Here is a 17,821-nt window from a genome sequence, read left to right on the forward strand (position 1 = left end):
TTGCAATGTTGTGCAACTTTGTTTATTAGTTATTTTAACGTCCATACCGATTGCACTTGCTTATTTTTCTAATATATGTGTCATTTTAATTTGTCTAACAGTGCATTTAATAATTCTTAACATATATTGTGCTTAATAATTCGTTATTTAGATGTAATTTTTTTACATGTTATAATTCTCAGTAATGTAAACTGGATTTTCCCGCTTAGTTTGTTAACGTATATTTGCGCTTTTATTTTTCTTATTTCAAAGAATTAAATAAAAGCATTAAGAAATTGTAAAATTTCTTCAATGTTATTTACAAACATTTGCTATATTCTTTACATATGGGCCCACCAGCGGCCGAGCGGTAAAGTCGCTGAACACTGGTAGTTCGGTCCGAGGTTCGAATCCCGCGAACGGGCTGGCTGCATGGGTGTTTTCGTGGTTTTCCCCATGTGTAACGTGTATACGAGCCAGTTGCCCTTAGAAAGTCCTCCACGAAAGGCATCCCTCCCTTTAGGCAGATAGCCCTAGTGTGCTTTGCCATAATTAAATACACCACCACACCACCTTTACATATGTCCGTGTTTCTTTACGTATGTACGAATGGAACGTATGGTAAATTCTGAATTGTTTTTATTCCTTAAAAGTATAATGAATAAATTTTCAACTAATATATTCTAAATTTCAGTCTTTTTCTGAGCGAAAATTCGTACAGTTCCAATGTAAAGTGCAGAATTTCATAAGTATAACATCTTACATTTTGAATGCAAACACTGCTTCACATTATTTCATAATAATTATTTACATCTTCTCCCTCTATGCCTGTATCAATTTTTTCATCGGGTTATTTATCAATAATTCCTGGTAGAATTAGAAATATATTATTAGAAAAGATTTTTCCTGTATCATCTGCAAGGAACAGAAATTTTAAGCGATGAATTATTGGAATGAATTTTAGTCAGTGTTTGAAGTTATTTAGAATTCCACTGCAGTGGAAAATATGTTATTTAGATTTCTGTTGCATTAAAAATTATTTAAAAGCTGCGTAGAAATATTATTTTGAAATGTAAAAATTTTAAGTAGCAAAATTAAAACTATTTAAAAGTAGCTATTGTCATTGATGATAGATTAATTGACTTGTCAAGGGAAATAAACAAAGACTTCAGTACATAAACAATATATTTTTTTTATTCTGGGGGGTGAACATTGTTATTAATGGTGGTATAATCAAATAAATAACAAAGAATCTGCAAGTGAAACATATTTTACCATTTCTTTGAATTTAGATATTTTTCCGAATATTCCAAGCATTTAAAAGAAATATATTTCACAATATTTTATATATTTTGTAACTGTGAATGTATTCGTAGTTCCGGAAGTTCTGAATATCTGCAGAAACACATATTTCGGTCTGTGATTTAGCTGGCTTAGTAAATTAAGAAATAATTTTTTCTTTAATATTAACAAATGATTTTATATTAATAAGAAATTGGTACATTTGTAATTCCCCCCCAGTATGTGTGACGAGTACGTTCCATTAGACTTTGTGATTGTTTTGTAACAGCTCTACTTATTGCCGAAATTGGGTCTTTATGCATATATATATATATAATGCATACAACATGCATGCAAAGTTATGATAACTGTTAATATATCATAATTGACTAAACATTACGAATACTGTTTCTCTTTCAAGATATGTACTTTCAAATGTTTTCATAACAACTTCTGTATTTATTTAGAAAAAATTCTACTGATAAAATACTACACACAGAAATATTTTAAAATGGTGTTTAAGAATGCTGTTGATTTTTCAGAGACACAGTAACAATTTAACTGGTTATAACCTTAACAGAGCAGAGATGTCAAACAGAAAAAGAAATGCCATTAGAAATCCTCAAATGCCAAATTAAAATATTTGATCATAAAACAAAACTTATTTTCGAACTTGAAGATTGATTATCAAGGATAAGTTAATGTTTAATAAAAGAATTTTATGAAAACAACCTAAATTTGAAATACAATGAAAATAGTAGATTTTATTTTACCAAAATAGCTTAGTACAATGATTTTGTCAATGTATTCTTTATGTTTATTTATGGGAAATTAACAGAATGTAACCTATGTTATGAATATAAAGGTAATTTTTATTTTTAACTCTCGCTAATTAAATATAAAACATTTACAAAAGTTTGAATATTTGGTGTAGAATTCGATTTTTCATTATTAAGATTAAATGCCCTTTCCACCGATTACTTTTCTTGATTTAATAAATCTCCTTTTGGTCTTTCTTACACCTTATACGAGTTTCACCCACTTTGGTAATATATACTGTGTGAGAACTCTGCAAAACTTAAAGCGACTTCTCATTATGTTTTGGAAATTACAACAGAGGTTTGGAATAGGTGTAAAAAAACCCTTTTATAGACTCAGACAAATTAACAGAGTGCACAGCTTGTTCATACAGAATCAGCCAGCATTTATGGCGTAAATCAAAAGTAACGAAATGAATTCAAATAAGTAAATTTTAGTTAGTCCGAAGGCTACACAGAAAGAAACTGCACAAACTGTCTCAGACCTAATATTGTAGTATGATATTCAAATAGATTCTACCATCTAAAATCTCTCCTTTCAATACTACTACTTTCTACCTCATTCGAATGCACTCAAAATTAGCATTCTGGCAGGAAAATGGAAGGAAAGACAGAAAAGCTAATTATCATAAAATAGCTGGTTAATAAAAATAAATGAAAACTCTACAACCTCAATTCACTATTTTAATTTAGCCATTTTCATTTTTATGCAGCCTTTATATCGAAGTATGCATTTGTTTCGGTGTCAATAAACTTTTTTCATTTTTTACCCGATTACATAACATCACATGCAGCAGCTGTAAATATGAAAAACACATGCATATATCCAGCAGCATGCTAATTTCTTTTGAATATATGGTGTCTGTCATCTATAAAAGGAAACTGTAAATTCAAACTATAAGATGTGAACATAGGTCTCCTGTTAGATAATATAAGAAAGTCACACTTTCTGGTATTACTGTTATTTTTTATTATTTGTAGGGGTCCTACAAATAATAAAAAAATAATAATTAAAAACAAACACTGTGTAGAGAGTAAAAAGCATAACGCAGAAACTTGTTGAAAAATTAACATGTATATCACTTTGCCCGAGTGTTATGGTCAGAATCCCATTCTGTATAATGATATATGCATTTGACATTATTAGGTATTGCTAATTAAATTAACATTTAAATACTTCAATGAAATATTAAGAAAATGAAAAAAGTTATGAATACTGCTTACTGTATGATATGAATTTTTTAAAAGTGAGCTAATTAATAAACAAAGAGCAAAATATATAGTTCCATATTCCTTACGCTGAAGTCTACTTCATGCTTATTATATCATCATTAGTTATGAGGGCAGAACATTTGTGGTCTTCACCTTGCAAAATCATGAGGAACATTTTAATAATATAGGAAAATTTCATATAATGGCTAGTAGCTGAACTGAATGAAATGAGTATTTTAAATTCACTAGAAATTTAGGGTTGTGTAATGTTTAAATATTTCAAGCTTTAGAGGAAACTATTTAAAATGTCTTCTTTTTTGAGGGTGGGTTGCTTTAACTGCTTTTGGGCTACAGATTTCAGCCATATAATCTCATAAATAGCATTTAAAGATTAATTTTTTAACCCAGGCAGATCATATTTCCTCATATGAAATTATTGTTCAAAATTTATTCACTGCCTTATTTATTCATTACACACAATATATTCAAATAATAATTAATCATATATTAATACAATATTCAAATACTAATAATTAAATCCTTAAAAAATGTTCCTCTATTAAAAGGAAAAACATTTTAAAATGTCTAATTGAGCAGTATTTGTTTTACCTCAAAATATGTCACTATTGTATTATTTTACAAATTCGTTATTAATACATGAATTAAGTAAACTCAAGTATTATTTAGAATCGAGGATTAGTGATATGGGATGTTTAGAATGTTCAGGGTTTTATGGAAAAGTACTACTGAATGGTAAAATTGTTTATTAAAATTCGAATACAATAATTCAATGATTTAATATACACATATAATTAATATGCACAACAAACGATTATTGTATGAAATGCATGACAGAGCAAGAATGAAAACATAAGCTGCAAAATAAACAGAATACAGGAAAACTCACATAAATTTACAATAATATGAAACAATTAAGTGTTATGAGTAATAATATTACTCAGATTTTTCTTTATAGTTAAATCTTCATTTTCATTGCTCTTTTAATATCTTGTCTTGGTGGTTGGCCTGCACGCATTCTTTAAGGGATAATCTCTGTGGCACTTCATCAAACCCTAAACTGTTGAAACAAACATTACCAAATGCTAACTTGTAATGACATTAATTCATGCATCATAACAAATACACAATGAATATTCAGAAAATATTAATGTACAATATTTCTTGTTTCAGTAGTATCAATTCTTGAAATATCATAAAAGAGGAATTAGACATTTTTGATTAAACATTCAATTATACATCTATCAATTTCAGTGTTATAGTGTGGCACCAGGGTAACTATGTGAGACACACTAATCCCCTCGAAGATTTCTGGTTTACAAAATAATTTTGGCAGTAACTTGTAAAGGTTAAAAAATATTATCAAAAAGATACAATTCTTAAGTAATTACGTATATTTTGCAGAAATACTTCGGAACTATTTGAGCTGGTATTCATGAGAATCCTTGAGTAATTTTTTGAATGCAGAATAGTTTAACTGAGAAACAACAGAATGCAGCCAAATTATATCCCTAAGCATTCTTCACATTTCACTTTCTAATGCATGCATAATAGCATTAATTAAGAATTTAATAAAAACATTAAAAATAATTACATGAAACAAGATCTCTAAAATTTCAAAATTGCATATAATTAAAATCTAGTTTAATATCTGCAATACATTTTTAACTCATCATATTTTCACAAATTTAACTTTACAATCTAAGACTAATTACAATAAAGCATACTTTATGACAAAAGAATATGAACTTCCAGATAATGTGTATCATTTAGTCTGAGATTAAAAACTATGCTAGGAAACATTCTGGAAAACCACATTTAATGCATTTTATAAATATATATTTCCTAGATAATCTCATCAAAATTATTAAATATTCATCAATCTTTTGATCGTCAGTTTCTGTTACCTGCCAGTAAGGTAGAATGTATTCACCAAGACACAAAGAATATGTATTACATACATGTAAAATATAGAAAATACAGTGGCTTTGCTCTGCGCGAGCAGGCAACCTATAATTAACTTACTGCAGTTTCAGGATTTTACCCTAGACCAATACTTTCGAAAACATTCCGGCATGTTATATAACCGCTAGTACACATACAGAATATGTGCCATTTTTCGTCAGACTGCTTTCTTCTACCGCTGCTACAAGACCTTGCAGCTGCTCCTCCCATCTTGTTCTTTCCTTTGTTAAAGCAATATGATGTAAAGTCTAAATTTAATTTTACTTAGTTTAAATCAATATTGAATATATAATTTTGAGAATTTCATCTAAAGGTAAAATGATCTGCTGAGAGAATTGAATAAAGATGTGGGATCTAAAAAGCTAAATCCTTCTTTGTCGTCATTTTTCAACCTTCTACCCAGCTATAACAATGCCCGGCCTATGATGTAGTTATATTGTCAAGCTTTGGTTATTCCTGTGCCTGCCAAAATATTACATATATACGTATGAAAATTATTAATATAAGCTACATAATGTAATATACTACGATTGTTTTGTCACAGTAATTACAATAAAAGTCTGAAATATTGCCGTGTCTTGCAAAATATCAACTAAATCTGTACACAAGATACGAAATATCAACTAAATCTATACGCAAGAATTTTCCATTAAACATTTCTGTGCAGACCTGATAATCATTATATATACTGCTCTTTGTATAATGTACTGAACTGTAAAGCTCCATGTATACAAAACATTTCAAGGCACTCGATATTTATTCTGTTACAGAAGCAGACTATTTATTTTCAATATATATAATAATAAGCAAAGATGATACGTGACAAATCTTTCAGTTCTATAATTTTTATATCTAATATACAGTGCACTATTATGCTAATAAGCAATCTTTATTCTCAAATCCTTGCATTATATGTTGGTGATTATGGGTGGTCTATTATTCATCTGTTTTCTTATCTGTCATGGCGACTACACTAAGTCTGTTAATCAAAGCTCAAATGTATGCCTGTCTCCTGTAATTTTAAAGAAATATTTGAAGGAAAGATAGGTTAAATTACTTAATAATTATACGTACTTTGACTGTGTGTTTACAGTCAAACATAATATTCAACAACTAGTATGCTTGAAAATGCTCAAGTGGGATTTGAATGGCTTCAATAACATATACTGGAAAATTAGATAAAAATATTATAAAAATATTGCGCCCATTTACATGGCTTAAATAATAGTTGTGTAATAAAAGGTATGATATTAACCTTTTATCTTATATCATTTTAGGTATGATATTAACTAATTAATTTTTTTATTTTATCTCTTTGACCTTTAAAATGAAGAGGTAATGCTTCTAGTTGATATTATGTGAAAATCTGAAAAGCAAACAAAAACTACACTAAATCTAAAAATGTTTCCAAATTTCACACATCTGCAAGAAACTAATAAGGTCAACAATGCCTGATTAACTGAATTTGTTGGCAGATGATGATTCAAATCTGAATATAGAAGACATGTAAACAGTATAAAAGCACACCAAATTTATATCAGTGTACGAGTCATCATATGTGTGAATGAGTGCTTACTATAAAATTAAGTACAAGTCTTACTCTGAACTACTTAGTATGCTTATACACTAATTTTTGCATTTTCTAAATTCATATTTTTAATTAGCATTATTACAAAATTAAATAATGTCTGTAATAATTGTAACTGAAACAATTGTATTTGAAATTTCACCTCTTTCATAATAACCACAATTGCCTAGTACATATTCATTAGCAAAGCATACAATTAAGTGCTTCACAGTATTATTAACAGTAAGGATGCTATCACACGTCGGTTTGTTTCGGAAGAACAACAGTTTGGAACAATTTTTCTGCTTTGTCACAACAGCCAATTATCATAGATCACTTTGGGGTTAACATGGGAAACTGGTTCCCCATTACAAACAAGCTGATAGCTGATTGATTGAAAGCGAACAACTTGGAAAGGAAGCAAAAAGTTGCATGTCTTTCTTTCAATAGTAAACCAGGCAGAAAAATTGTCCGAAACAAGTTGTTCATGTGAAACAAATGCCGTGTGATAAGGGTCTCAGACATCATTACTTACATCTAACATTTCACTTCCAGAAACAAAAGTCAACATTTTTCAGCAGCCATTCACTGTGCCAATGCCTGAAATTAAAATCATTTTATAAAAATCTTTAAAAGGATGATTCAAGTATAAAAAAATCTTAGATCATAACTTGGTAATACGCACAAAATATATTATTTTTTATACTAATAAAATAATATGTTGTTCAGTACTGAATGAATTATTTAACAATAGGAGATGATCAATGGTTGTGAAACCCCATCATAATAATAAGAGAATTCATAAAAAATGAAATAAGGGGTTTTATTTTTATTTTATTTAAATTTTACTATTTAGTTAAGAATAATTATCCTACTAACTTTAATTCATATATTCAACTCTGAAACACACTTTCTACAACTTATCTTTGGCTACTATAGTCTGTGTAGTCAGCTTGACAGATGCAGTCAACAAATGATGATTGACAGTCATAATTGTTATCTTGTCTTCCTGGTACATGTGCAGTACATGTACATGTTTTCCTACAACTTGCATGATGGCATACATATTTTTTCACTGCAGAAATATACAATTTTATGAAGAACTAATTTGCAATAATATATAGCATACATGAAAACAATCCAAGCATACTTTATATTAAAGTGCAATGTTATGTAATCATTGATGAAAATTACATAAATCAAAATATACTTTATTGTTGACTTTACTATTACTTTAGGATTATTAAAAATCATCATCAATTCCTACATGCTGTACAATCATCTGCCTTTTAAAAATAGAACTTGTTACATTTAATATTTCAACAGGTTTTTCTATTCAATAGATATTTGATAATATAAGGAGTTAAATAAATTTGAACTAATTATATTTTATTTTTACCAATTGTTTACAGTTATACCACAATTCAATACATTACGAGTTCATTACATTATTTTATATCATATTAACTTCAACCAAAACATTTCAACACATTTTGAGATAAAAGACTCAAGTACCTTGCATCAGTTTTAGCTGTAATAAAACTACGCTTTACATACTAATAACTTTCTTCTTGAAGTTTCTCGAAAATGATGTTTCTTTTCGAAAAAATTAAAACAGTAAGGAAACAAATTATTTCTTAAAATTTCTTAATGTTACATTATATAGAAATTTAGGAAATGTTAATGAACTGTATATGTGTTAAAATATAACATATCACATATTGCACATATAACATATCAAATTTACTGAAATGGGAAAATATATACATACCTGAAAACAATCTTGCAATAGCATTTGGTTTGAAGCTCTTGCGCTATCCACTGGGGCATCTGCATTTACGCTGACTTCCTTTACCCATTTTTTGCACTCTTCAATCGAATTTAAACTTGATCGTATTGTTCAACTTGCCAGTTGTTTGAGCAGTACAGGAAAAATATCTAATTTTACACAGTAATTACTTTACATTGCACATATACTCTACGAAGATTTAAACGCCAGATTTGTTTACAATCAGATGGTGGTACCATTACCATATACCGTATTTATCCTCTTTTCAAATCGCGCCAACATAGTAATTACGCCAAATTTTTTTCTGGGCATGCGCAGTATGCGACATTCGTTTAACACTGTTCAACTCAATGTGCGGTCTGCCATTACGCAATCGGGACCCTCCCATCATTTCGATTTGACTAAGGTTTCCGGACTGCATCCTCGGAAGGGAGGTCCGCTGGATTTAGCGTTCCAGGAATATAATTCCAGTCTTTTGGATTACTTAGAGTACGGATAATCTTTCACTCTATTGTGAACGAAAACGGCCCAGTTTTCATTCTTTTTTATACAAAATAATGCATCCATAGACTCACTCCAATAATAAATAGTCAAGCTTTCTAGTCTCAAATCTTCCTTAACATGATGTGCTAGCACCAATCGTACAAGCTAAGAGCTCTAGTAGTGGTATGGAAATCGGCTTGATAGGTGGCACTCTGGGTCTAGCTGAGATGAGCTGACATGTAACGGAATTTTCATTACAGCTTCGCATAAATATGCATGTGGCATAAGCAGATTTACTCGCGTCACAAAACACGTGTAAAGATAAATCGGAAATTCTTTCGAAGTCAGCAAAAATTCTTCTGGGTCTAGCTATTTTCTCCAAATTGTGCAATTTATTTTTCCAACTTTCGAATTTGTCAGAAATACTTTTAGGTACATTGTTATCCCATGAAATCTTCTGTTTCCAGCATTCTTGAAGCATTAGCTTAGGGATCAGAGTAACAGGAGTTGTAAACTCAATCGAGTCAAAAATCCGGTGTACTATTGACAATATATTCCTTTTGCTGACAGGCTGTTTCACAGAACTATCTTTAAATTAACAGGACAAAGTGTCATCTGATAAATTCCATTTCAACCCCAGAACTGATACGGTTTTATCGGAGTCTTCATTGCAAGGATTTCCCTTTAAAGTTTCACCGCTAGGTTTATTGTAACACCATCCCCTTAAATCAAATTTAGCATTCGACATAATTTCCTTCGACACATTAATGAAAGTGTTTAGTTCTTCAATAGTATCAACGCTAGCCAAACAATTGTCGACGTACATTGATTCACTTAATTTCTTAGCTACCTCTTGTTGATGTTCAGGAACATTCTCGAGATGATAATTCAGTGTGGCGGCGAGAAAAAAAGGACTGGCATTAACGCCAAACACAACGCGCTTATGTCGATATATTTTCAATTTTTCGGAGTCTCCTTCTTCCCACCAGAGAAATCTAAGAAAGTCTCTATCTCGAGGACAGACACCTATTTTCAAAAAGGCCTTAGGTATATCTGAGATAACCCCGTATTTACCTAGGCGAAATCTGTTTAAAATACTCGGTATTAATTCCAAATAATTTGGGCCCTTTTCTAAACAGTCATTTAAGGACACACCATTCCTTTCCTTCGCTGAGACATCGAACACAGGTCTAATCTTTGTGGTTGAACTTTCCTTAATTACAGCCCTATGTGGTAGGTAATGACAATTTTCGGTTTTCTTATCTTCAACAGATTCTATAATATCTTCTTCAGCCCATTCGTTAAAAATATTTTTATACTCTTTCAGACAATTTTTTGACTGAAGATTTTTGACGCAGGATTTTAACCTTTTCTCTGCTAAGAATCTGTTGTCAGGTAAAACCTCATGCCCTTATAACCAAGGAAGAGAGACCTGATATCTACCCTCACTATCTCTCTTTAATGACTGAAAGTATGTTTCAGCGATTTCATGAATTTCCTTTCTTGTGTGGGTTGTAGCAGGATCCGTTATTCCTAACGAGTCAAGACACCATAAATCCGAAATTTTAGCATCATTAACATGAAGTGACAATACAGTTTTCGTACTGTCAGAGAACTCACGCTTTTCAGTTTTCCCCATCATTGTCCATCCTAATCTAGTGTATACGCATGATAACCCACATTTTAGTTGTTTAACCTTCCCTGTTAGAAGCTTTCCTGCCACTTCTGCACCTAAAAGAACATGAATTTCTAAAGGTGATTTTTCATACATCAAATCCACAGATTTATTCTGCATGTCAGTTAAATAAATTCCATGTTTTCGCAGTTCAGTAAGATATGTATCTCTACGAATTTGAGGAATGTCAGTACATATTTTATCCTGATCCAAAACCTGAAAAGTACGGTGTCCGCCGATAACATCGCGGCAAAAATATCGCGGACGAAAACGTCGCGGAGAAAACAACGCAATGCGAAAACGTCGTGCTACAAAACATCGTGGGAGAAAACATCGCAAAGAGAAAACATCGCAGTTCTAAAACATCGCGGTACAAAATATCGTCGTCGAAAATAAAGCAGTTCAAAAACTTCGCAGTTTAAAAACATCGTCGTCGAAAATATCGTGGTAAAAAATAAAGTATCTACAAATCATCGCATGACGATAACATCGCAGATATGCTTTTTTCAGGTTTTAATAATTGTAAATGGATATTCCCATAATGATTTGTGAGCGCAAGATGTAAAGAAGGATAATTTTTACTTTCACATTTTTTTATTAACTAATAAATTTTTGCTGAAAAAGTAAGAAAAAAGCATAGAAAACTAAATGCAACTTATAGATTATACTTTTCATGAAAAATTACCAGTGAAAACTTTACAAAAACTGATTTATTAATGGCCTTTGTTAGTTAACTATGTCGGTTTAAAATTCTATTCAATGCTATAAGTTGCATTAATTTTCTATGCTTAAGTTTCTTTTTTATTTTCTCAGCAAAAATTTATTGATTAATAAAAAATATGAAAGTAAAAATTATCCTTCTTTCCATCTTGTGCTCACAAATCATTACGGGAATATCCATGTATAGTTATTAAAGCCTGAAAAAATCATGTTTGCGATGTTATCGTCATGCGATAATTTGTAGATACTTTATTTTTTATCACGATATTTTCGACGACGATGTTTTTAAACTGCGAAGTTTTTGAAGCGCTTTATTTTCGACGACGATGTTTTGTAGCACGATGTTTTAGAACTGCGATGTTTTCTCTTTGCGATGTTTTCTCCCACGATGTTTTGTAGCACGACGTTTGTTTTCGCCTTGCGTTGTTTTCTCGGCGACGTTTTCGTCTGCGATGTTTTCGGCTGTAACCGAAAAGTACAGTGATAATCACCTTTAATACTACTCAATCTAATTAAATATTTACTATGAGTTTCTTTCAATTCCTCCAAACAAACCATGGATTAATTCTTCTTTACCACTTGTTTTATAATTCATTATACTAACTGCATACTTCGAAATATAGGATCGCTGGGAATTACTATCTATTAAAATTCTCACATATTTTTCGATTCCATCCCCACGAAGTTTTACTACTTAAGTTTGCAAATTTACTCACTGCATGCAAGATTTATTTGTCAGAACACAGTCCTTTTTATTATTTTCATCCCCAATAATGTCTGTAGAATTATTTCCGTGAGGATCATCCTTAACAGTATTACACATTATTGATAAACGAGCTTTACCGCATATGGAACATTTAACTTTGGTCTTGCAGAAGCGGAAGATATGGTTCCGTTTCAAGTATTTAAAACAGAATCCGTGATTCTGCAATTTTTGCTTTTTTTCACATCTAAGGTTTGTAAAGTTGCGCGCTTCCAACCTGCACGCAACAATAGTGGTGACTGCTGAGAACTGGAAAAGAGACCAAAGTCTTCAGAAGGGTGTAAATCCCTTTTTATTCAACTTTAGAAATTACAGATGCGTGCTCTTGAAGCTCACAAACTACGCCGACCCGACGGTAAAATAAAAATAAGAAACTAAGAAAAAAAAATAACAACAAGTGACTAACTACGAGGCTCTCTAAACGTAACTAACCTAACCGCGTTCTAAGATACCGCTGACAATTCAGGAAACTTATGAATATTACGTTGAAAGATTTAACAATCTGCCGAGGCAAGCACACAGGCCGAAACGCGTGGTTCTTCAATTTCTAACTAGCCACCTCCACGCTCGTGAAGTCAGAAAACACACCTTCGAACTCGTTTCCCTTCTATTTAACTCAGAATACTTCCGCTGATAATTTGAATCCTTGCGCGTTCTACTAAAATTTACATACTCTGGCATTGGCAATTCCAGGGGAAAGTAAGGCTTGACAGGAAAGATAGTTTAAACTTAAAATAAATGTTAGTTAAAATAAATATAAACCCTACAGGTTAAACGAGTAACTTTTTTCATCTAAGGTTAAACATCTAAGTAGTCCGACATTCAGAACTTTCATGATCTGAATCGCAAAATATGCAGTTCGAATGTTTGTAATTTTGATTCTCATTTGTAGACAGCAACTGCGAGGCAGACGATACATCTGGTACCCGTTTATCATGCCAAGTTGACAGCTTGCTTTCGCGTTTTGTTTGTCGGGGGGGGGGAGGAGAAATTGACGACGCTTCTTTCGACTGCAAAGCTGTTATTTGCTGAGAAAGTAATTCCACTAAGTGATTCAAATCGTAATTTGATTTTCGAAATGTTTTATTATATTCCAAAACCAAATCTGCGGGCTATGTTTTAAGCAAAATAGGTGTTAATAAAGCTCCATATGTTTCTGAGGTCTAATTTAATGAATCAAGACATCGAATATGTTTTTGTATGTAATTGAATAACTTACGGAAATTTTGAACGTCATTAGAATCCTTTAGAGGTCTTATTTCCATTAAATTTATCTATATGGTCGTTTATCAGTACATCTTTATTTCCAAATCTTTCTGTGAGTAGTTTAACTGAAGTTTCGTAATTTTCTTCGGTTAGATCGAAACCTTCAATGGTGTTATAAGCAGTACCTCCCAAAAAGGATTTAAAATAATTAAATTTGCTTATAGCGTCAAGCATTTTATTTTGGTGTATGGCTGATGAAAAAGTGTTCCAAAATGTCAGCCATTCGCAGCTCTCGCCAGAACACTTCGGAATCGTAAGTTTAGAAAGCTTCACATTATGATTTTCGATTTTAACGTTTTCATACTTTCACTTAATTGTTCAGTGCTTCTTAACACACTAAATTTTTGTTGTTCTATATTAATTTCTTTCAATTTTTTGTTAGCTTTGTATTTAAATATAGTTATTCTTTCACGATATTCGTCAACACCGTTTAATTCCTGGTTTAGATCCTTTATGTCTATTAATTTTTCTATATCGGCATCTATTTATTTTAACTCGTTCGATTTTTCATTTAAGAGTTCTAAGGAAATTTCTAGTTCCTCTGCATTCACTTCTGTTTTTGATAATTCAGTTTCGATTCGGCCAGTTAATTTTGTAACGACAGCCCTTATGTAGCCGCGTTTCCTTTTCAATGTATCGATGAATTCCGTCATTGTTTAATAATCAATAATTCAACAAGTATCAACAATTCGCTTTCATTCGCGGCACAGGATGCCAAAAATGTATAATCATAATAATTCTTAGAACATAAAAGGTAAAAAGACTTACCTTTTAATCGATCTTCTTTCTTTCCAATCCAAAGGCATATCCGGGAATATTTTTCTTAATTACACGATACACTACTCACAGAAAGAGAGAGGCTTCTAAGATAATAAGATATTTAATTTACAATAACATCACTAAACTAAAATATATATATATAACACAGAAGAGAATTACTATATGTTTCACTCAAACGTCCATCACGAGTTCTCAAAATTCAACTAAAAAGTTCTGATTTAGTTGTTGCTGCGCGCATGCGCAAATCACGTGGTTGTCGGTGAGAGTTTCAACAATATTGGTTCTTGAGGAAGTTTTAAATAATAAGGTTATTTATGATTTCATAAAATATGTTTAAAAATATTAAGACATAGCAATACAATCGATGCCAAATTTTGCTATCTTGAAATAGAGGCAAACTTTATTTTCATACATTTCACAATTGTTCTAGTATCTGATTTTGTTGTTGTGATAGGAGTCTTCGTTAACTTATTTAGTTCCACATAAGTAGTAATATATATTAGGATCAGCCACAACCACGAATCGACGGTAAGATTTCAATGATCCTGTAATTAAGATGAGAAATGAGGCAAAAAGAGTACCATTGCAAGTCTTCACAAGAACAAACACATGGGATTATATTTGAAGTTCTAGTTGGCCACAGCATCAGTACGTTATCTTTTCATCCACTTCGTCATTTAATGGCAAATTTTGTTCGAAATACTCTCGAAAATTGTCTCATCTTTCTGGCAAAATTTTACTGTGATACTCTTATTCAAATAAATATGATTCTTATTATAAAGATCTTTGTAACAGTAAGCCTGATAGCTGTCTTGTTGAAACAGAATTCATCACTGTTTTTATTAAAACGATGAATGATCCGATTTTCCATTTTGTTCAGATAAATCCTATCAGTAACGCACAGATATCTACCAGTACCAGGAAAACTAAAAACACTGAATGTTTGCGAAACTGGTTTCAGTTTAATAAATTTTAGGTCAGTAGCATAATTTTTTAAATAAATTTTAAATTGTTTCTCAGATATGCAAATAACCCTGTCTGGATAATTACAGTCCGTTAAACTGGAAGCGGAAAAGCTAACAAATATTTTATTTTTGTTTTCTCGAAAATGCCTACTAAAAATGTGCTAATTATATATTGTTTTAAAATTAGTTGATTTTTAACGCTACTTTGCGGAAATACAGAAGATTCTTACATTCAAAGAATTGCAGGGACAAATGAAATCATAGATATCAATTTAAAATTCCATTTTTAAACAATGTTTCCTTTTATTTAAGGAATTAAGTTCAATTCCTATTAAAATGTGTATTTCTAAGACACTCTTTGTTTATATATTTATTACCCAAAACCTGAAGGGAGAACAAATTCATAACGAACAATAACTCCATTCCCTTCGAGATTTTGATCTATTTTCGGAATGTATTTGTGTTGGGAATGTGGAAATATGCGCCAAGGAAGAGCTCCATAATATATCTAATGATTTATTAACGCGTTAAGTATTGTTGAATTTATTGGGGCGATAAATATTAAAATTTCAGGTTTCTAAGAATTCAGTATTTATTTAGTGTTATTTAATAGGCGGTGTGAATCAATGGCTTTGCATTATTTTTCTTTAAAAAGCACAAAATGTCCTTTAACACGATGAATTCCCTGTTTGAATTTTTTTAATTAGCTTGCTGTAGTTTATATTTATTATAAAAGTCTCTGATATGACAGAAGTGATTTAAAAGTCTATTTCGAACTTATTACACTATACGTTAAGTCTGAATTTTGTTTTAAGCAAAACCGAATATTTACAACGAGCAAACAACCAAACGAAAATGTGGAAACATATATAATATAATTTTTGGTGTATTTATTTAAACATTTATTCCTTTTTATTTATAATAGTGAGACCTGCAAATCCAAAAAAGTCCTTGGGTGGAAATATTTCTTAAATGAGCAGGATCTAGTCTTCTTTGCTAAGAAATACTGTAACTAGATCTACTTGAAAGTCAGTGCTTTCTACTAATCGCAGAGACTCTAAATGAATATAACAGCGAAGGAGTTAAATTTTGCTAAATACAGTAGATTACAGATGGCACGGACTTACGTGTTTACAGAGTCACCAATCATTTGCGGTGAGGATATTAAAAGATAATGTAACAACGGTACAAGACTACACAATTCGATTTAACCTAGCAGGTTGACTCAGAAACATAGAACGATGCGGTCCTAATTTCTGTGGCAAGAATGCGTAGCGGAGAATCACAATTCAACAGTAGTAGAATTAATAACTTACTTTTAAGTTTAGGCAGAGCGAAACCGCGCTCTGCCTAAACTTAAAAGCAATATTATCTTAACAAACTTTAGTTTGTTAAGATATATTCTTTAGTTTAGTTTAAGTACTCTATAGTTCACACTCACTAAATTACATGCTGGCGAGAAAACGCGAGAGAATTCAGAAGGGACAGGAAAGGCTAACAAATTAAAATAACTATTAGTAAAAATAATGTACACTGCTAAAAAAAAAAAAAAAAAAATGGGACAGTTCTATATCTGTCGTTATACTGGGCCGATTCACGAAATTCAAATTGCGTTCTTCATGTCTCAAAAGCGCGACTTCGGATATATATTAGATTTATATATAGCACTATTCTAACATAGGTATTTTGACACAAAATCGGACTTTTTCTAAAATAACATACCAATTTTTTTACAAATTTCGATTCTACGACTTAAATTATGCCTTAATATTAAACTTTGTAAAATGTGGTTCGAAATTTACGGAGAAATGCAACAATTTATGTTGGAGCTTTTTATCTAGCTTGCGCCAAAATCAGTTCACTTGGTGAACTTCTTAATATGTGGCAACCTATTTTAATTTCCATTTTTATATAGTGCGTGAGAGGAAAAAAAGACCCAATCGTTCCTTCTTTCAAATAATGTTCTTTATCTTATATTTTTAATTATAATTGTTATTAATTTTAAGCAATTTTTTTCCTTTTCGAATTTTTTTAATTGTTTACGTTGCATAGTTTCTTTCGAATAACTGTTTTAAAAATTTCTCTTTACTCATTCGAACTGCAATTAAAGGTGCATTGTTTATTTATTTTTTTTCAAATAGTTTTCTTTATACTATATTTTTAGTCAGTTACTATTTTAGGTAATTTTTAAATTTTTAGACTTTTATTTTAATTGTTAGTGTTGCATTGTCTCTTCAGGTAATTATTTAAAAATTTTCTATTTATTCATTCGAGCTGAGCATTTTAAATATATTTATTAATATAAATTTTCCAGAATTTGATTTTATTTATTTGAATTGCGTTTCTTTCTGAAGAATACTTTGTAATCGGAAGTAATTTGTTTCTTTCGGAAGAATACCCGGCTACGATGCATTTGAAAACTGCATAGTATATTAAAAGAGAAATTACAGTAAAGCGCAGTTAACACGCCTTTCAATGATCTGTTCAGGAAAGATATATATAAATAAGAGAGATGTATAACCGACATTTTAACTTAGGAT

The 17,821-nt window shown here is 30.9% G+C and overlaps 1 protein-coding gene across 1 annotated transcript in view; it reads left to right on the plus strand.

Moving 5' to 3' along the window:
- The window catches only part of LOC118204123 (UPAR/Ly6 domain-containing protein qvr-like), a 392,218-nt gene that overhangs the window by 268,655 nt on the left and 105,742 nt on the right, over window positions 1-17,821 (plus strand). The window lies entirely within an intron of this gene.

Source organism: Stegodyphus dumicola, chromosome 6 (assembly GCF_044657685.1).
Source record: "Stegodyphus dumicola isolate Sdum_Otavi_A_Nest chromosome 6, ASM4465768v1".
NCBI lineage: Eukaryota > Metazoa > Arthropoda > Arachnida > Araneae > Eresidae > Stegodyphus > Stegodyphus dumicola.